This window comes from Leptonychotes weddellii, chromosome 3 (assembly GCF_054177405.1).
Source record: "Leptonychotes weddellii isolate Sample4059 chromosome 3, ASM5417740v2, whole genome shotgun sequence".
NCBI lineage: Eukaryota > Metazoa > Chordata > Mammalia > Carnivora > Phocidae > Leptonychotes > Leptonychotes weddellii.
In genome coordinates this window covers 108701528-108723841 of record NC_138371.1, presented here as the reverse complement: position 1 = coordinate 108723841, position 22314 = coordinate 108701528, and the positions used below count along the sequence as shown (strand labels likewise).

Here is a 22314-nt window from a genome sequence, read left to right as displayed (position 1 = left end):
AGTTAACTCCCATCTGTGTTTATAATCTCTTTCCCCCTGCTGGCTTTTCTGTACCAGCCTAAATATGCTCCAGTCTTTTTAAACCTTTAAAACAAAGCTCCACTGACCCTACATTCCCCTCTAGTTATTCTTCTTACAGAATAACACAATAGTTTTTTAGTTTAACATTATATTTCATTTAAAGCAATATATTAAAAATGTGTTAACATGTAGTCAACCTAAAAGTAAGGTATTTGACATTTTTTTCTTATTAAGTATTTGGAATCTGGTTATATTTTACACTTAAAGCATATCTCAATGCAGACACTAAATGTTCAGTGGTTAAAGTAAAGTAAAAAGAATCTTATCAAAATAATAATTTAGGGGCTCCTGGGTGGCTCAGTCGTTAAGCATCTGCCTTGGTTCAGGTCGTGATCCCAGGGTCCTGGGATCAAGCCCCGCATCGGGTTCCCAGCTCCACGGGAAGCCTGCTTCTCCCTCTCCCACTACCCCTGCTTGTGTTCCCTCTCTTGCTTTGTCTCTCTCTGTCAAAATAAATAAATAAAAAATCCTTATAAAAAAATGATAATTTAACAAAAGTATTTTACACTGCTTCAGTTTTTATTATGGTAAAAAATATATAACAAAATTTATCATCCTAACCATTTTTAAGTGTACAGTAGTGTTAAGTATATTCATATTGTTGTACAACAGATGTCCAGAACTTTTTCATCTTACAAAACTAAGACTATACCCACTAAATAAAGTTCCCTGTTTCCTCTTTCCCTTAGGGCCTGGTTTCTATGTATTTGATTACTTCAGATACCTCATGTAAGTAGAATCATACAGTATTTGTCTTTTTGTAACTGGTTTATTTGACTAGTATAATGACCTGAAGGTTCATCCATGTTATTATAGTATGTGGCAGGGTTTCTTCCTTTTTAAGGCTTAATAATATTCCATTGTATGTATATACCACATTTCGCTTATTCGTCCATCTGTTGATGGGCATTTGGGTTGCCTCTACCTCTTGGCTGTTACAAATAGTGCTGCAATGAACATGGATGTGCAAATATCTTTTTGACACCTGCTTTCAACTCTTTTGGATTCTAGTTCTTTAAATACCAAAAGTGGGATTGCTGGATCATATGGCCATTCTGTTTTTAATTTATTTAGAACCCTTATACTCTTTTCCATAGAGGCTGCACCATTTTACAATCTCACCAGTGGTATACAAGGATTCCAATTTCTCCACATCCTCACCAACACTTGTTATTCTATTTTTTGATTGTAGCTTTTGATTATAGCCATCTTAATGGGTATGAAGTGATAACTCATTATGCTTTTGATTTGCATTTCTCTGATGATTAGTAATATTGAGCATCTTCTCATTATGTTTGTTGGCCATTTGTAGATCATCTTTGGAGAAATGTCTATTCAAGTCCTGGCCCATTTTTTAATTGGACTATTTGATTTTTGTTGTTGATTAGTACAAGTTCTTTATGTAGTCTAGTTATTAGCCATTTATTGGGTACATTATTTGCAGATATTTCGCCTGTTCCTTAAGTTGCTTTTTCACTTTGTTAATTGCGTCCTTTGATGTGATATAGGTGATTGTGTGTCCTGTCGTCTATTTTTGTTGCTCATAATTTGGGTGTTGTAGTCAAGAAATCCTTGCCAAAAAAAAAATCCTTGCCAAATCCAGTGTCTTGAAGCTTACCCCCTGTTTTCTTCTAGGAGTTTTATAGTTTCAGTTCTTTAGTCTACCTAAGTCATTGTTTGAATATGGTGTAAGATAAGGGTCCAAACAAAATTTCTTAGACTTTGCTTATGGAAACAAGAGGAAAAGGGCTGAAATATATGGAATAATTTAATTTGGAGGGACCAATGACAGTAATTAGGCTAGGACACAGTTCTCAAATGATACTTAGTAATATATTCTAGTGTGAGTTTCTCTGTCCTTTTTGTTTCTTACAGTTGTGAGACACCAATATGGAAACAATCAGTAGTCTAGGGTTAGCTGAAACTAAAACATAAAATGATTGGGAAGAAGCCAAGTTATCAGAGTGCAGGTGATTGCATTTTGTGCCCCTTCATTACAAATATGTAATGCATGTGGTCAGTTGCTGAGCATAACTTTTAAGGCCATTCTGTCAGGGCCATTTAAAAAGATTTCAGGGGCGCCTGGGTGGCTCAGATGGTTAAGCGTCTGCCTTCGGCTCAGGTCATGATCCCAGGGTCCTGGATCGAGTCCCGCTTCGGGCTCCCTGCTAGGTGGGGAGCCTGCTTCTCCCTCTGCCTCTGCCTCTCTCTCTCTCTCTCTCTCTGACTCTCATGAATAAATAAATAAAACATTAAAAAATAAATAAAAAGATTTCAAAAGTATCCATAGCAATTAGATCTCATATGAAATATTTGTTAGCCTCATTAATTTCTCTAATTTTAGGCTTTGTGCTTTCATTATAGATGAGATACATTAATTGAGACTTCAATAGACTAATTTCAGAGTTTATTAAAAAATTAAAAATAATTTTTCTGGGTTTCTGACCTTTTCTTTTTCCTGGTATATTGAGTACATTTGTCAACACATTTGAATGATTTTTCTACCTTTGAAAGGCATATAATAACATTAAGAAAGCTTTCAAGATTTATTCTGTGAGTCTGGATTTTTTTTAAATAGATGGCAGCTATTTACAGAAAGGACTAAAAATTTCAGTGAATCCATTTTGCAGGATATAGAAGGATGATAAAATCTATTAAACATCAAAATTAACTTTGAACTAATGTATATTGTGTTAATTTTTTTTTATTGTAAAGGGTTTACGTGTTATGAAGCTGTTCAGTATGATTTTTTAGTCTTTCTAAATATGACAGTGTGACTGAATTTTCTTTAGTATAGTTTGGGTTCACCAGAGGCAATAAATCAAAGTTGGTGCTGGAGAAAGCAAAGTAGATTATTAAGTAGTTCTTAAAATGTTTATTCATAGTACAGCATTCCTTATGTCTCCATAGCAAATTACTCTTTTGGTTATTTGAAAGGAAAATAGTTCTGTTAATAAAAAACAAAGAGGGGCGCCTGGGTGGCTCAGTCATTGGGCGTCTGCCTTTGGCTCAAGTCATGATTCCAGGTCCTGGGATCGGGCTGCATCAGACTCCCTGCTTGGCGGGAAGCCTGCTTCTCCCTCTCCCACTCCCCCTGCTTGTATTCCCTCTCTTGCGGTGTCTCTCTCTGTCAAATAAATAAATAAAATCTTAAAAAAAATAAAATAAAAAAGATAAAAAACAAAGAAATTACTCTTGAAGTATACTAGGGTTTATGAAAGGATATCTTTCTGGAAGATAAAGCTTAATGTTCTTAAAAATATTTCGAATTCATTTTTAATATCGCAGTATTTCTTTTTTAAAGAATATTTTTCTATCTGATAACTCTTAGGAAGCAAACAGTAAATCTGATTTGCCTTGTTGCATACATTATCAAGAACATTGGGGCATAAGGGTACAGTGGTTTCCTTTTTTCTTCTAACACTGTATTTTTTTTAATTACAGGAATGCTAGGTGTAGAAAATTTAGGAAATCTAAACTATGCAAAGAAAATAGAAAATGGCTAATAATGCCACCAGTTAAAATTCTTTTTTTTTTTTTTTTTTTTTTACAGATTTTATTTATTTATTTGACAGAGACAGAGATAGTAAGAGCAGGAACACAAGCAGGGGGAGTGGGAGAGGGAGAAGCAGGCTTCCTGCCAAGTGGGGAGCCCGATGCGGGGCTCGATCCCAGGACCCTGGGATCATGACCTGAGCCGAAGGCAGATGCTTAACGACTGAGCCACCCAGGCGCCCCAGTTAAAATTCTTTTAAAATCATTTGTTCACATATTTGAATATCTGCTCTGTACTTGTGTACCATTCTACATATTTGGGATATGAAAGTGAATTATAAAAGTTCTTGTTCTCAGAAATTGAGACTAGTCAGGTAATAGTTTTATCACAATTATTATATTTTGATACAGATATGATATTTATTTTATTTTTTCCAAATGTAAAGATTTGTTTTATTTTCTACTGGGGGAAGAAGGAGGATAATAGAACTGTTTTCCAATTTGCTCTCCACTGTATACACACATACCCACACACATACATAAACATACACACACCAAAAATACCCCAACAAAAAAACAAAACAGAAAACTGAGAATCAAACACCAAAACACCCTCAAACTGCACCGATACGTCATATTTTGACCAAAAGAATAGATCCTGGGAGGAAGTGCAAAATGCAAAATCAAATGACCAAAAAATGCTGAACAAACAGCATTATTAATATACAAAATATTTATATTACTGAACTAGTAACAGTTGATGTTCTCCATGTCTGTAAAAGTTTGGAACCACATAGCTGATTTGTTAAATCTAGTCCATGCCAGCTTCCAAACTCCAGAAAAAATTTTAGTTAGCTTCATTCTTTGATGCCCCATCAAAATTTTCTACGAGATCTGGAACATCATCATCCTCTTCATCAGTGTCTTCTGGTTTTGGTGCTTTGCTATGCAACACTTACCGAGGGAACTGTACAGCTAACTTCCTAAAACTTGTTAAGCTGTCAGCACCAAGCTGACTTAATATTCCAGGAAGCATTTCTGTGATTGGTTTGGCTTCTGCATAACCAGTAAGTGCAAAGGTGTTAGCAGAAAGGGAAGCTTGGACTTTGTTGAAATGTTGTTGAAATGAATAACTGTCCCATCATCTTTAATCATGTTCACCTCTTCAATACCAGCTATATTATTCACAGCCAGTTTTTTAGAGAACTCTGAAGTTTTTTGTCATCAGCTGTAGCTGTTCTATGTACCACCTTCTTCTTTCTGTGAGCTGTACCCTTGTCCCCTATCCGGACCTGAGCCTGAAGTTTGGCTAACTTTTCTTGATTCATGCTGTGGGTAAATCTGAAGCAGGGAGGGTCCTCCAACAACAGCACATGGCAAGAGCAAGATCCAAATATGATATTTAAATAGTAAAACTTAGGCATAGAATCTTGTGGCAAGGCAGTAGTGGAATTATTATTATACATTATAGGTAAAGAGTAGTCTCCAGTGAAAAATAATTTCAGTGTATTTGTGATTGTGCAGGGCCTGAGATAGTTAAGTAATGATTATGTATGCCCCCCCACCCCAACGCTGGCTCTTTGTTGAATACCTGTTATGTGCCAGGCTGTTCTAGATGGCAACAATATAGCAGTGAACAAGACAAGTGGGATCCCTGTTCTTAAGGAGTTTACATGCTGTGGGGGCGGGGAGGAGAGAGAAACAATAAACAGGTAAGCAGATTAATGAAAAGGATAATGACATGCCAGGAAGAAAATAAGATGATGCGGTCAGATCTTAATAGTCTGTTATACTGGTGACTAAAGTCTACAGCTGGTCCTCACATTTCCTTTCAGCCATTAGTCTGTCTTCTTCACCAGGAGAACTTTTAATTAATACTGCCAAAGAGAAACAAATAGTGGCATCTCTGGTTCCTGCCCTTTGCCTTATCCTTCCCTGGAGGTTTCTTACTCAGTGAAATTGCTAAACAGCAAAAGTAGGAAGGAATTTAGAGGAGAAGCAAGGCACCTGGCAAGTCATTTCTCAGATAATTTGTCTTTTCATGAAGCTGAGAGTTTGTTGAGTTTGTACCTGTCAGTATCTCAGCAGTACTTACTATTCGTATGTTCTGAGTTAACAAAAACAAACCCTACCAATTATTAGGAGGGAACAAGGGCAAATGATTTTATCAATCCTTACGGAATTCGCAGTTTTATTGTCAAGTTTCTCATATTTCTTCAAAAAACTATGATCTGTGTCATCTTGTAAAGAACTCTTGATTTGGAACTTAGCTGGTTAAACATCTCTACAATTGATGGGTAAGACTTTTGTGCCCTGCTTTCTTTGGTACATAAGAATTTGGAGTGTGACTCATGACTCATCAGTTGACATTGTGGTACATTTTTAGAAACAAAGAATGCAATGGCAGATTTCCCTTAAGCAGCAGTAGTGGAAGTGAATACAAGAAGACACAAATGTGCCTATCTTTGTGGGTGTTATTACAGTTGTATGTTAACTTGATTCTTGGAAGTGTGTTACAACACGGGACATTTCAATGAGTTCGAATAGAATAGGTATAAACTGTGTACGTGTCTTGCAACAAAATTCTTACTATTTTTATTATGTGGTAACTGCATTTCTCCCATTTTTATGGTATGCACTCACTTTGCAGATAAATACAATTCTTAATATTTAGGCTTGTGTTTTACTTATTTGTGAAACAAAGAGATGAGACAATGAAGAAAAAGCACAACACTTGGGCACAACACCTCATTTTTAGTGCTCCATAATATTGTGCTTTTCGATGACCATGTCTTGTTGGCTTACTTTGCTTTTTAATTTTAATCATGTATAATCATAGCCAAGCTTGGCTGTGTTCTACTTTATTTCCTTTAGTACATGCTCCTGCCATGGTATACTTCCATACGCATATAAGTCAATCTGCACAGGGGCACCTGGCTGGCTCAGTTGGAAGAGCATGCGACTCTTGATCTCGGGTCATGAGTTTGAGCTCTACACTGGGTGTAAAGATCACTTAAAAATAAATAAATGAACTTTAAGAAAAAGTCAATCTGCACAAATAGATATTTTATGAAAAACAAGCCTCACTCCCACTCCTGTGTCCCAGCCACTCAGTTCCTTCAGAGTGGACTGTTGTTAGTAGTAGTAGTTAGTAGTAGTATATTCCTCTAGACATTATTTTGTGCATAAAAGTTCATGTGTGGATCTATAATGGACAGATGTTTTTAAACACATACTGTTTTTGGGGTGCTTGGGTGACTTAGTTAAGTGTCTGACTCTTGATTTCAGCTCAGGTCTCAATCTCAGGGTCCTGAGTTCAAGCCCCTCGGATTAAAAATAATAATAAATACATACATACTGTTCTGTATCTTGATTTAAATTAGCTCAAAATTTGTTTTAATTTATTCTTTTTGAAATTCAGTTTTTGATTTGTTTGCTGATCTCACCTGAATTGTATTACCTTAAAAAAAGGTTTATCTCTTGAAGAACACGTATTACCCTGCAGGGGTTTCCTCAGCTGGTTACAATTATAGAAAAAAGGATTATCTGACCTTTTTTTAAAATTATAAATCATGACCCTGTTGTTTATGCTTTTTTAAAGGGGTAGCTAAACATAATAAAAATTTAGTCATCTTGATGATAACTTTTTTACTAGGTTCCTTTGATCTAGCAAATACAGTACAACCATGGAAGAATATCTATTTAGTTCATTTTAAATTTTGCTAAAAAGCTTGGTTATTAGGGAATATTGTAGTACAAATTACGCTGAATTAATAATTGTTTAACAAATCTTCTTGCTAATCAGAAATGTCTTGGTGCATTTTACAGTGTTGATCAGTTCTGCAGGTTGTACCTTTACTGTATTAATGTTTGTAGTGGGCACTCTTAGGATAGCTTTCATTTTGAGAAGTGTTGAGTGCATCCATTTTATTCTAAAAAGGGGAAGGGGAAAGGTGGTCTTTTCCTTGAGTCCAATTAGAATATGATATTGATCTGGAGGGACAAAAAAGTAAATTGTTTTCAGTAGTTTAAGTGTATCACCCTAGAGGCTTTAATTTTTTCACTGTTAAACTGCCTTCCCTTTGGCTGTGAAACATAATGGGCAGAATAGTAGAACTGCCAATATTAATCATTATAATAACTACCATCTGAGTGACTACTCTAGCTGTCACTCTGCTAGGAGCTTTAAATTTTCATTCAGCTGTTAATTGTGACAGTAATCCCATGAGGTCACCACTTTGCATTGAAGGAACTGGAGTTCAGAAAGTTTCATAGCTAATATATGATTTGGACAAGGTTAAGGGATTACCTATGATTGGAAATCATACTTATTTGATCTAAAAGCCATTACTCTTTACTAAGTTGTTTCTCTGAAAAGATAGAGTTCTGATAGAGCCCTAATTGTTTTTTCCTTTTTGGTGAAGAGTATTTCATAGATCATTTTTGTTTCAACCATATAGTTGACCAAAGAAGAGGTAGGTTTCAAGTGTAAAAAGGTTATAGGCCTATTCTAGGACTCATAATGAGATGATTTTTCAAAAGAAACTAAGCGGGATTGTTTTGCTATAATGCAGTTGAATGATTTTACAGAAATTGTGGTTTTAATTCTAAAACCTGAAAGAGAAAAGTTGATTGCTGACTTATAAGTGAGATCATACAGTATTTGTTTTTGATTTATTTCACCTAGTATAATACTCTCAGGGTCCATCCATGTTGTTGCAAATGGCAAGATTTCATTCTTTTTTATGGCTGAATAGTATTCCTGTGTGTGTGTGTGCGCGCGCGCGCGTGCCCACACATTTTCTTTATCCCTTCATCCTTAAGTGGATACTTAGATTATTTCCATACCTTGGCTATCATAAATAATACTGCAGTGAACATGGGGTGCATATATAGTTTCAAATTAGTGTTCTTGTTTTCTCCAGATAAATACCCAGAAGTAGGGACCCCTGGGTGGCTCAGTCGTTAAGCGTCTGCCTTTGGCTCAGGTCATGATCCCAGAGTCCTGGGATCGAGCCCCGCATCGGGCTCCCTGCTGAGCGGGAAGCCTGCTTCTCCCTCTCCCACTCCCTCTGCTTGTGTTCCCTCTCTCGCTGTCAAATAAATAAATAAAATCTAAAAAAAAAAAAAAATACCCAGAGGTAGAATTGCTGTATCATATGGTATTCCTATTTTTAATTTTTTGAGGAACCTCCATATTGTTCCACGGTGGCTGCACCAGTATACATTGCCACCAACTGTGCACAAGGGTTCCCTTTTCTCCACATTCTTGCCAGTACTTGCTATTTTTTATCTTTTTGATATTAGCCATTCCAACAGGTGTAAAGTAATATCTCATTGTGTTTTTTATTTGCATTTCCCTGATGATTAGTGATGTTGAGCATCTTTTCATGTGTCTGTGGCCATCTATATGTCATCTTTGGAAAAATTTCTATTCAGATCTTCTGCCCATTTTTAAATTGGATTGTTTGGTTTTTTTGCTATTGAGTTGTTAGGAGTTCTTTATATAATTTTAGTTATTAACTGCTTATCAGATACATGATTTACAAAGATTTTTTCCCATTCCATAGGTTATGTTTTCATTCTGTTGGTGGTTTCCTTTGCTGTGCAGAAGCTTTTTAGTTTGATATAGTCCCACTTGTTTATTTTTGCTTTTGTTACCATTACTTTTGGTGTCAGATCCAAAAAATCATCACCAAGACAAATGTCAGGGAGCTTACCACCTATGTTTTCTTCTAAGAGTTGTAGAATTTCAGATCTAATGTTCCAGTCTTTAATTCATTTTGAGTTAATTTTTGTGTATGCTGTAAGACAGTGATTCATCTGCATTCTTTCGCATTTGGCTGTCTTATTAGCCGACAGCACTTATTGAAGAGACTGTCCTTTCCCTGTTGTATATACTTGGCTCATTTGTCGTTAAGTAATTGGCCATATATGCGTGGGTTTATTTCTGGGCCCCCTATATTGTTCCATTCATCTACCTGTCTGTTTTTAAGCTAGTACCATACTGTTTTGATTACTGTAGCCTTGTAATATAGTTTAAAATCAGGAAGTGCAATTCCTCCAGCTTTTTCCTTTCTCAAGATTGCTGTGGCTATTCAGGATTTTTTGTGGTTACAAATTTTAGGATTGTTTGTTCTATTTCTATGAAAAAATGGCATTGGAATTTCAATAGGGATTACATTGAATCTGTATGTCACTTTGGGTGGTATGGCCATTTTAATAATATTCTTCTAATCTATAAGCATTGAATATTTTTTCATTTATTTGTGTGTTTGTTTCATCAGTTTCTTACAGTTTTAGTTGTATCTGGGCTTTCATCTCCTTAGTTTAATTTATTCCTAGGTATTTTATTTTTTCTGATACAATTATAAATGGGATTGTTTTCTTTTTTTTTTTTTTTTAAAGATTTTATTTATTTATTTGACAGAGAGAGAGAGCACAAGCAGGGTGAGCGGCAGGCAGAGGCAGAGGGAGAAGCAGGCTCCCCGCAGAGCAGGGGGAGCCCGACGCGGGACCCGATCCCAGGACCCCGGGATCATGACCCGAGCCGAAGGCAGTCCCTTAACTGACTGAGCCACCCAGGCGCCCTGGGATTGTTTTCTTAATGTCTCCTTGATAGTTCATTATTAGTATATAGAAACAAAACAGGTTTTTGTCATTGATTTTATATCCTGTCACTTTATTGATTTTGCTTATTCTAACAGTATCCTGGTGAAGTCTTTAAGGTTTTATATATAAAATATCATGTCATCTGCATTTAGTGACAGTTTTTACTTCTTCACTTCAATTTGGGGGCTTTTTTTTTTTCTTGCCTAACTGCTTTCGCCAGGATTTCAATACTGTGTTGGATAAAAGTGGCGAGAATGGGCATCTTTGTTTTGTTTCTGATTTTAGAGTAAAAAGCTTACAGCTTTTCATTGCTGAGTGTGATGTTAGCTGTGGACTTGTCATGTATGGCCTTTATTATGGTGAGGTGCATTCTTTCTGTATTCCCTTTGTTGAAGGTTTTTATCATAAATGGATATTGAATTTTGTCACGTGCGTTTTCTGAATCTGTTGAGATGATCAGGTGATTTTTACCCTTCATTTTATTTGAATGATCTATCACATTGATTGATTTGTAGAGTTGAGCCATCCTAACATACCTGGAATAAATCCCCTTTGAACATGATGTATAATTTTTTTAATGTGTTGTTTAATTTGGTTTGCTGATGTTTTGCTGAGGATTTTTGCATCTATGTTTATTGGGGATATTGTCCTCTAATTTTCTTTTCTTGTGGTGTCCTTGTCTGGTTTTGCTATCAGGGTAATACTGGCCTCATAAAATGAGTTTGGAAGTGTTCCATCCTCTTCTGTTTTTTGGAAGAGTTGAGATTGGTATTAATTTTTCTTCGAATGTTCAGAAGAATGTACCAGTGATACCATCTGGTCCTGGACTTTTGTTTTTTTGGGAGGTAGTAATTGCTTCTTTTCCAAGATTGGCACCTAAAAAGTGTATTTACCTTGACTTTTGTAATGAGCTATCAGTAAAAGGACTCTGATTTTATTTTGTTTTATCAAATCTTTCTCATAACGATACTTAGTGAGATGTTTACCTGCACGGTTTGTGTATTTATTCTGTATGGTGTTTTTGGACAAGGAATTGCCCCCCCCCACCTCTGCATTAAAATTTGATTTAAAAAATGGCAGTTTAGGTGCAAGCATAAGAAATAGGTTACTACAAAAAAGAGTCACATTTTCATAGCTTAATGTTCTTCATAGTGACCCTTGGAGTGTTAGGCTTTCTTTTTTTAAAAAGTTTTATTTGTGGAATAATAGAGTTTTTTTACTTTAATATTATTAAAATACTTAAATGGTAGAACACTAGATAATAGATATTCATAGAAAATCTGGAAAATAGATAAGCAAGGGTAAGAAAAATATGATGTGTAATTTCTTCTACCAGGTATATACCTGTTTGTTCTTGTCCCCATTTATTATTGTTGGACAGTTTTCCTAATCTGCAGTGAAACTTATGGTGAGATTGATGATAATTTTTCACAGTCTCCAAAGACGTCCCCTAATTCCTCCTTACTCACTTGTTTCTTATTCTTTACCCACTGTTTCCTTGACAGTGCCTCAGCCTATATAGTAAAGGTTTCATTTAAAGTTAGGGAGATACTTATCCTTCATTTTCAGCACTATTATATGCATACCTTTGGTAGTCATACGGATGATGACTGTTGAAATAAAAAGCAGCAAGAGAGACCAAAGTTGAGAAAACAGTTCATTTTGCAGAGCGCATTCAGTTTTGGGTGGCCCTATAGAGTAGTCATTAGCTGAAGAGCATTTGCACTGTGTGTGCAGTTGACTTTGCCCCGTGTACGGCTCCCCTGGCCGGGCTTGCTCTCCTTGCCTGTCTGGTAGCATAGCATGCCAAAAGTGGTTAACTCTGTGCTTTTTCTTTTTATATTATGTATTTTTTTAGTAAGGAAAACATTTCAGAAAACGTAAGAGAAACAAATCTGTGCTTTGCAGAGTGGTACTAATAAGATATGTGTGTATTAAAATTGCAATTGGACATCTAGTTTCTGGTGGAAGGATATTTGAGTTGTCATTTTCTTTCACTGAACAAAAGCTTATTTGCCACTGTATGGTGTAGTGACATTAGGCTAGTCAGGAAGCATTTCTTAAAACTTTGTGCCCCATTGCTGGCATTTGTGTAGAAGGAAAATAAAAAAATAGCTGTGTAGGCTCTGGCTGCTGCTTGGTATATACGTGCAGGAACAAGTGCATAAAAAGAGCGATCTGGCCATTTCTGAAGCTGGTCACCTGTTCAAGCATTGCTGGTGGATTCCACAAGCCGCTGTTGTTAGTATTTCTTTGTCATCGGCAGATGGATGGCAGTTTACTAACTGGGATAATCACATGCTGAGTTCTATAATGGCGTCACTTACATAGGCATATCCTATGGGAAATGGTCATAATATATCCAAGTAATGATGTGCTCTTGCTTCTAGGATAGTCATGCTCTTTTTACAAGGTAATTCAGAATATGCAATTGTACCAAGGTGTGTATTTGTTTTTATTTTATTTTATTTTATTTATTTATTTTTTTTAAAGATTTTATTTACTTATTTGAGAGAGAGAGAATGAGAGAGAGCACATGAGAGGGGGGAGGGTCAGAGGGAGAAGCAGACTCCCTGCAGAGCAGGGAGCCCGATGCGGGATTCGATCCAGGGACTCCAGGATCATGACCTGAGCCGAAGGCAGTCGCTTAACCAACTGAGCCACCCAGGCGCCCCCCCTAGAACTTAATTGAAAGACATTAACTACAATTCCAAAATGGAATTATGTTGGGAAAGGTGAAGACATTCTTTTAGTAATAGAAAACAGGAGTTATGTTTTAAAGGAAGACTTGGGCAATATTCTGTTTAACAAACGTGTTTCAATTCATATTATTAATCCTGAATTATGGCTTGTTAGGTGAGCCATGAATTGTTGAAGTTATTAAGTAGTAGGAGATGAACAGAAAGAAAAGTTAGTATTTTGACTCCAGTTTCCTATGTAAAAGTGCTAATATATGACAGCATAATTGTTTCCTAAGACAACTAAATGGAAGTGTATATTCTAGTGAGTATTTACCCAAAGAATTCAAAAACACTAATTTGAAAAGACTTAGGCCCCCATGTTTATTGCAGCATTATTTACAATGGCCAAATTAATGGAAGCAGCCCAAGCGTCCATCAATAGGTAAATGGATAAAGAAGATTGTGTGTGTGTGTGTGTGTGTGTGTGTGTGTTTCATCCATGAAAAAGAACAAAATCTTGTAATTTGCAACAACATGGATGGATCTAGAGGGTATAATGCTAAGTGAAATATGTCAATCAGAGGAAGACAAATATATAATTTCATTCATGCGGAATTTAAGAAACAAAACAGAGAAAGTAAAAAATTAACTCTTAAATATAGAGAACAAACTCATGGTTACTACAGGTAGAGGAATGGGTGAAATAGGTGAAGGGAATTAAGAGTACAGTATCACAATGAGCATTGAGTAATGTATAGAATTGAATCATTATATTGTACACCTAAAGCTAATATAACACTGTATGTTAACTACTAGAATTAGAATAAAAAATACATTAAAATTAAATTAAAATTTATAGAAGAAAGTATACTTTCAATCATGTGACTTCTAGAAAGTAGAAAAAGGTTTATATAAAAGTTCTATATAAAATTTATAATATTGTAATTTTTCTTAATATTGTCCTATATTTTATGTAACCTCTCAGTTATTCTTGTGCTATTATAGTCTCAAATCATTGCAACTCAAAAGTAAAGTGTTAACTAATCACATACGACACAATGGCTAACACTAAAATGGCTGACAATATCAAATGTTGGCAAGGATATGGAGCAACCACTCGTATATTCTTGGTGGGAGCCTAAAATGGTACGATCACTTTGGGAAAGATCTGGCAGTTTGTGTGTGTGTGTGTTTATTTTATTTTTTCTTAATATTTAATTTATTTATTTGAGAGAGTGAGTGGGCGAGAAGGAGAGAGAATCTGAAGCAGACTCCATGCTGAGCACAGAGCCTGACACTGGGGTCCATCCCATTACCAGGAGATCATGCCCTGAGCCAAAGTCCAGAGTTGGACGCTCAACCAACTGAGCCACCCAGGCACCCCACTGTGAGTTTAAATAAAACCAAACATATACCTGTCTTGGGTCCCAAGCCTTCCACTCTCAGGTATTTACCCAAACATATGCTCATAGATTTGTACAAGAATATTCATAGAAGCTTTTATTTATAATCACCAAAAGCTGGAAACAGCCCAGTTGTCCACCAATAAGCAGCATGATAAAGTGGGATACTGCTGAGGGATGAGAAGAAACAGACTGCTAAATACATACCACAACTTGGGTGCTGTGTAAAAGAAGTCTTACACAATAGAGTACATACTCTGTGTTTCCATTTATATGATATTCTAGAAAAAGCAAAACTAATCTATTGTAAAAAAATCAGGGCAGTGTTTGGGAAGGGATATGAAGGAACTTTCTGGGGTGATGATTATGTCCCATATCTTAATAGAGGTTTGTGTTATGTAGATGTATGCAATTGTCAGAAACTCAGTGAATATACACTTCAAACAATGCACAAATATTAATTTTACCTCAAAAATATCAACAAATATCAAACTTCAGTTAATGATAATCTATGCTGTAATATTTAGAGAGAAGTGTACTGACTTCTGCATTATAACTTTGAAGTACCTGAAAATAAGATGGAGGGAAGGATGGGTAGATATGAGATAAAGCAAATGTATAAAATGTTAATGGTAGACTTGCAAGATATAGGCATTCACTGTAAAAAATGTTAAGCTTAGAAAACTTTCATAGTAAATTGTTGGAAAAATATTAATTGATAGTGAAACTATCTATGGCCTGTTTTTTCATGCATGATTTGTTATATAAACTTTATTTCTCTTTGCTTCGGTGATATTTATTCTATATTTTTAATTATACTAAATCATAGCCTTATTTGAGGAGTCAGAGTACAGAGAAGTAATTTTAGCTCATTAATACAATTGTCTTTCTTTGGGCTTGTTGTCAGAGTTTTCCTTTTTTTTTTTTTTTTTTTTTTAAAGAGTGGGGGGCGCCTGGGTGGTTCAGTTGGTTAAGATTCCAACTCTTGGTTTTGGGTTGGTCATGATGTCAGGGTTGTAGGATTGAGAAATGCGTCATGGAGCCTCCTCTGGATTCTCTTTCTCCCTTTGCCCCTCCCCACCTCACAAAAAAAGAAAAGAAAAAAGTGGGACTGAGTGGCAATGTCTTTAGATAGATTATTATAAGTTGTGTGGTTTCTCTGGGAGTTTATTGCATGTTGTTTATATAATGCCTTTTTGTTTTTTCTTTAACTGATGGGGAAGAGGAAAGGAGTGGTAAAAAGTTTCCCAACTTCAGGTTCATACAGCCTGTGTGTCCAGAGGAAGCGAGTGAGAGAGAGTCCTAAGTCCAGTCACCTGACTTGTTTTTTTGTTTGTTTTTGTTTTTTTATTTATGCCAGTTTCAGTCAGATTTTCTATCACTTGCAACTGGAAGAATCCTACAGAGACGCTCATTTAGTTTGTATCTATAAGTAGGGTTGCTTAGGGGCTTCTTTACTTAGTGTATGATCTTCCATTTAGGCCTCTATGTCTCTATGTATGTGTATTTTGCTTGTATAATGGTTGCCTGCTGGTTAGATTGGAAGTTCTTTGAGGGAAAAGACTATCTTACTCCTGTTAAATACACTTTCCATTCTCATATAGATATGTAAACCTAGCCTAAATTCTTTCTCTCCTTTATATATCGTGGGTAATTTATCAGTAATTTTGAATTAATGATAGATTTAAAAAATATCTTCTCCTGTGTGCTAGGTGGTGTGTTTGGTGCTAAGGCTGTAATGGTGAACAGAGCACGAGCCCAGCACTCACAGAGCTTCCATTCTGGTGGGGGAGACATATTAAATAATCACACAGATAAATAATTGCTGTGATAAGTACTAAGAGGGAAACACAAGGGTGTTTAAGACCAGGTAATAGGGGATCTGTCCTAGTCTTGAGTGCCATATGGAACATTTTTTTTTTTTTTAGACATCACATTTTAAAAAACAAGGAGTTATCTAGGAGAGGATACTGAGAAGGAGTATTACAGTATTACATATTACAGGCAGATGGAACATTTACAAAGGCCTTGAGTCAAAACAGGGCATGACACTTTAAAGGAACAAATAGAGAATCTGTGGAATAGAGAAGTGAAATCACTGAGGACTGTGGAAGAAGTAAAAGTTGGAGAGTGAAGTCAGAGCAGAATTATGCAGAGTATAATTGGTAGGACTTTATACAGGGTTGGGTGTGGGAGGTAAGGGAGAGGGTAGTATCAAAGGTTACTTCTGAGTTTCTGGCTTATGTGCCTATATGGTGAGTGCTAGTGAGCCCATTCTCCAGTGGAGGACCAAATTTTGGTGGAAATGATCTTGGGTTTGATTTTGAGTCTGTTATGGTGTCTCTGAAACAACCAGGTATGTGTTTCGTTTTATCATTCTATGAAGGGTGCGACCTCCTCCCAGATAGTTTTCCTTTTGTGGCTCCTTATCTTGTAGGTATAATATAATGTGGGAGTCTCTTCAGTCCTTATCTGCCTCCTGATAATCATCCTCTCTCTATATCGCTAGCGTCTTAATTCAAGTTCTCTTTTTTCTCTCAGACTACTCTCATGGTTTTTTAACTGGACTCCCTCCATTCTTTCAAACTTCCCCTTAATTCTTGTTTCACAATATATCCAGAATAAGTTTTTGAAACTACAGATCTCATCTCGTCATTGTCCTTAGAACCCTTCAGTATTTTCTCTTTGTTTATAGAACAAACATATAAATCCTTAACATTGTCCCTAGCGCCTTGTGAACTGCTCACACCCCTGCAGTCTTCCCAGCTTTTCCTCATGCTCTCTGAGGACTTTTCAGTTGACCTTCCTCAAATATCAGCTAAAATGTCATATTCTCAGGGAAGCTTTACTTTGAACTTCCTTGTTAGGCTCTTCTAAAGATATATCATATATTTTTATTGTTTTATGTATATTTGTGTCGCTGGCTAGTTGAGACCTTTGTACTAGATTAAGATCTGTGAGGGCAAGGACTGTCTGTTTATCTCTCCACAGTAACCCTCTCCCCTAGCACAGTGCCTGGCACGCAGCATATAACTAGCAAATGTTTGTTGAATGAATCCTGAACTTTCTAGTGCTTAATTTATGTACCTGTCATATGCCATGTTAGTTAACTGAAGGGAAAAACAAAGTGTTTTGTTATTTAAAATACATTATGTTTTACTGTTAGGTTTTCTTAATTTGGACTGTTTCCATGGAAACGACAACCAAGCTTGTTGGAGTTACTATAATACTCTGTAGGTGATATTTGCTGCTGCCATTGTTAACCAAGACACAGAAATTTAAATTTTCAGATAGAGGTTTCTTGAGTTTGAGAACCAAAGTATAAAAATTTAATTTGAGGGAGAGTTGTTCAATATTCACTTTTTTCCAGTATTCTTTTGAAGGTCTTCCTTTCCATTAAAATAGTTTGCTGCTGACCTCTAAGTGTTGGTAAGCATGAATGCTGCTCTGTTTTTGCTAGATAACTTTGTTGTTTGTTTTCATTCTACTGTCTATCACTTACTGATTTTCTTTCCTAATGAATGCTTTGTTAATAAGTATTACTAATAAACCTTTACATAGTTAGAACATAATTATATTGTCTGTAATATAAGTGAACCTCTCTTATTAGGAATCATAAGTTAGGATCGTTGGGGTGCCTGGGTGGCTCAATCAGTTAAACGTCTGCCTTCGACTCAGGGCCTGATCCCAAGACCCTGGGATCATGACCTGAGCCTGGCTCCCTGCTCAGCAGGGAGTCTGTTTCTCCCTCTCCCTCTGCCCCTCTGCCCACTTGTGTGCATGCTCTCTCTCTCTCAAATAAATAAAATCTTTGGGAAAAAACAAAAAGTTCATGTTGCATTGAGGATGCTAGTAGAGATAGAGGCATTTATATCCAAAACTACTTCTATAACTCAGAGCCACTGACAAGAAAAAACAGGTGGGATTCCAGATCTTGAGACATTGATTTATGAGGTAATAGTAGATGGCCTTGGGTGACAGCATTGTTGCAGTGAAGAAGCATAAAGTTTCCTTTTATACCTTAAAGGCCCAGGAAGAAAGCTGTAAGCATGGTTAAAATATTTTTTATATACCCTTTTATATATGAAGGTTACATTCAGAACTTTGTAAAAACTTTATGTCCCGTGGCAAATATAAGTGAATGTTTTCCAAGAAGCTTTTAGAGATTGATGGACAGCTCAAAAGTTGAGATGCTATACAGTTTTATGTTCATTCAAATTGATTTTGATATTGAATGCAACAGCAAAAAGTTATTTGGATTTTGTGAATTAAAGAGGAATGTTGATTTTGAAGGCCCCATTTTATCACAGTAAAAATAAAAATGAAAATGCAAAATTGCTGGAAATTCCCTTGAGACTAAAAATATGAGGTCTCCCTAGTATTTTGGCCCTTTTATACAAATAGCAATATCTATTTTCTTCTGGAAGTGAGCCTCTACAATGCTAACTAACAACAGAGGGTAAATAATTTCCCTGCGGGTCTATCATCCATTTATTTATATGAACATATATGAGTTTGTGCATATTTTGGCTTGTGCAACCTCTATATATTTATTTTGTAAGTGTATGTACTTACAAAATTATGGCTCTGGAATCAGACTGCCTGATTTGAATCATGTTCACTCAGTTACTAGCTTTGGCATCTTGGGCAAGTTACTTAATGTTTCTTACTTTCAGCTTCCTCATCTGAAAAATGAGGTTGCTGCTGCTAATGATGTATCAAACTCATGAGGATTAAATCTGTTCATTCCCCATCTCAGTTAATACCATGCCTGACATATAGTGAGCACTTAGTACATATCAGCGATTATAATTATCTCCTCAGTCATTCCTTTTATATTTTAAAATTGCTCTCATGAGTTAATCCCTGTTTAATTTACACCCTTTGTCTCTTCATGGTATCAGTCCTATGGCCGTTGTCTAACAACAAACATCCTAATATTTTGTCCTCTCCCATGGTCTTGTTCTTTTCACTTGTTCTCATTTTAGTTGCCTGCGTCTCAATTTTTTTCTGGCTACACTGTGTTTTTCCTTAGCTTACTGGGCATCGATGTTTCAGACAGGGTGGGCCATAGGTGTTGACCATAGCTGTTTTGTGTTTTACTTTTGAACAGTGGTGAGACTTCCTTCCTCTAAGCTCCTCCGACTCCCTGCCCAGTGCTATGCTGGAATGTTTGAGCTGGAAGAAGCTTTGCTCATTGTCTAGCCCAGTGCCTTTGTTCTTCAAAGCAGAAGGTTAGAGCCTGAGACTACAACTGCTCCAGACGATGGGCATTTTTTGTAAATCTTGCAAGGCATTTTATTTCTCCACAGAGGATAAATCACAGTACGATAGTAAATGGGTTATTAAATTTGGGCTTTAGGAAATATCAGGAAATTCTTATATTTATGATTGAGAAACTAATCTTGAATTATAGGGAAAGTAGTATTTTGGTGGGAAATATGAGGAAAGTTCACTTACAGCTCTTTTTTCTTTGATATATCTGTGCTGGTTTTGATATGCTGACCCCTTGCCCTCTTGTTTCTCTCTTTATTATTTGAACATCCTACAGTGTTGCTCAAATCCACCCCTCGTTTGATTATTCCTACTCATTATATTAGTTCAAGTTCTCACTACCATTCATCTTGACCATTGCAGGAACTTCCTGTTTTGCCTTCTTGCATTATTGCCATACCTCCTAACCTGTACCAAACCTGCTGCCATAATCCTCTCCCCAACATGCAGACCTATTCACATCATTTCCCTCCAGCAATAATCTATCTAATGATAGAGAGTTTTACTATTGATAATGGAAAAAACAGGAAGGCTGACAGGAAGCCTGATCATTTTTGAGGGGAAAATGCATATTTAGTTAGGGGAGGAAGGTCTGAATCCCTCTGTTAGAGACTCTCATGCCAGGAGGTTAAACTTTACAAAGAGGCATCTATCCATGTCTTATGATAATGGGAGTATGGGAAAATCTCCTTGTTAAGTCAGCTCCACTCAGATATCTTTCTTTGGCAGTATCTTAAATTAATTAAATATTTGTTCCTTTAATATTTCATTTTGTCTTCTGTATATAACAAATGTCCTTAAACAAGGTGGTATATAAATTTTCATAAATCGTATCCAAACCAGTTTATTGAGATTTATTACCGTAGGTTTTGTTTAAAAAAGAAAAGGCAGGTAAGGGTAGAGAATGTAATATTGAAATAGAGAAAGGGAAGGACATAGATGAGAGAAAAGATTAAGAAAATAAAATTTATGACATAGCATTGATCTGAGGGCTGGCCCCACCTCTAAGTTTAATATCCCTCCAGTGGGTCCTTTCCATTTTACCATATTTTCTGTTAGAATTTGTTTTTAGAAGTAAAGTTCATCTAGCTAACTAATGAATCTGTAAACTCTGTGAACTGGATACTTCAGTACTCATGTAGATTAAAAGTCGCCCTCACAATTTCTAAGTACAAATAATTATCTAAGTCATATTTAGTTGAAAATATTTATTTTTGTGTAATGGATTTCTGACCTGCTTTCAGATTGTTCTCTAAGCCAAGGATTTCCTTTTATGGGCATTTACCGTGTGCCTCTATCTGCTTTTCAAATTCCAGTGAAATGAATTAAAATGAAGAGAATGTACATTGAAAACATTTTATCTGCCAAGAGCCACAAATTAAAATGAGTTTTTCTTTTGTTATTATTTCCAATTTTGATCAAATTTGTTCTCTTAAAAACTGTTGTTAAATATACAGGTTGAAAATGGAGACGTAAATGTGTTCAATTAATAGAATTGTGTATTAGGTACTCAATTTTATTTGCCTAGTTTCCAGCCTAGCACATCCTGGACATTCAGTAAGTATTCATGGGGTGCAATTTAATATATTAAAGACGAATGTAATTAATGTAATTAAAAATTACATTAAAGGCTACAGTATAATATCTATGGCCGTGAAATTCTAAATCCATTCAGAAGCAATATCCTGAGATAATATTTTGAAAAGATGAGTAAATTTCTCAAAAGCCATAAATTTCCTTGTTTTCTGTATGTTGGTAGAATTATTTAACTCAATAAAATAGGCAGCCACCATTTTAACACCTCTACGTTTGAAAAACTGGCTCTCATGCTTAACTGAAGCTCTCAGGTATTTTATATATGTGTATATTTTATTATTAAGAGTAGTTACACAGGCAAAATTACAGGTATCCCTGCTTTTCAAAAGTTTGTGTTCTGCCACTTTGCTTTTTTAAAGGACCTACAGTAGTACCTGTTTTCACTAATTGAAAGAAATCCAAAGCAGATTTTTGCTTTTACAAAAAAACCAAAAAAACCCCAAAGCAAAAGCAGCCTTCAGGGTTTGTTTTGCAGTGAACAGAGGCAGCGCACATCCGGGTTGGCCAGGCCCCACAGCCCTTCCTGGAGAGCTGCGCTCAGCGTCTTGCCATCAAGCCACCACAGCTTTGAACTGTGTCTGTGAGCATCTGTGCTTTGTCTCCGTTTATTTTGTGCATCTGTTGGCAGGATGTGTCCTAAGGTGTCAGAAAAGCTTAAGAGAGATTATTTTTGGGGTCTGGGAATGCTCAAAATTTTTTCCATATAAATTAATGGTGATTGCTTCTTTGCTTTATGTCATTTCAACTTAGCAATAGATTTCATTGGAGTGCTCTGCTCTCAGATAGTGGGGGAAACCTGTATTTGAAGAGGATTTGTGGGGAGGGAGCAAATTATGGGTCATTGGATCTCTGGGATGGGCACTAAATGAATGGTCCAAGAATAGTAATAGTAGGGGGTTGCAGTTATACCTGAGATGAAAAGTTAGTTGGTCGAGTATAGAGGACTATAGGGGCAGGGAATAACTGGGCTTACTGGTTGTGAGTTGATCAAACACTGTTAGATTATTAAGCTCTTCATTGGGATGGAGAGGGTCAAAATAGGACCCTTTGGTCCTTGGGACTTCTTCACAGGTAAAATTCTACAGGCTAATAAGCCCTTTTCATGCAAAAAAACTAGATACAACTGAATGAACTCTTTCTGTACTTATTTATGTGTGTTAACCTTATAAATA

At 36.1% G+C, this 22314-nt stretch overlaps 1 protein-coding gene and 1 pseudogene across 6 annotated transcripts in view; one reads left to right on the top strand and one right to left on the bottom strand.

Annotated features, from left to right (window-relative positions):
• LNX2 (ligand of numb-protein X 2) overlaps positions 1 to 22314 on the top strand; it is an 81156-nt gene that overhangs the window by 7703 nt on the left and 51139 nt on the right. For 3 of the 6 annotated variants that reach the window (XM_081814766.1, XM_081814760.1, XM_081814761.1), the window contains one exon: positions 771 to 810. The exons of 1 other annotated variant lie outside the window; for it this stretch is intronic. The gene's annotated coding sequence lies outside the window, so the exon portion shown is untranslated. Of the gene's footprint in view, positions 1 to 770; positions 811 to 13861; positions 14316 to 21616; positions 21784 to 22314 lie in introns of those variants that run through there. 2 more of the 6 variants (XM_081814765.1, XM_081814764.1) reach the window with 2 other exon arrangements.
• On the bottom strand, positions 4072 to 4959 carry LOC102746242 (transcription factor BTF3 homolog 4 pseudogene; annotated as a pseudogene).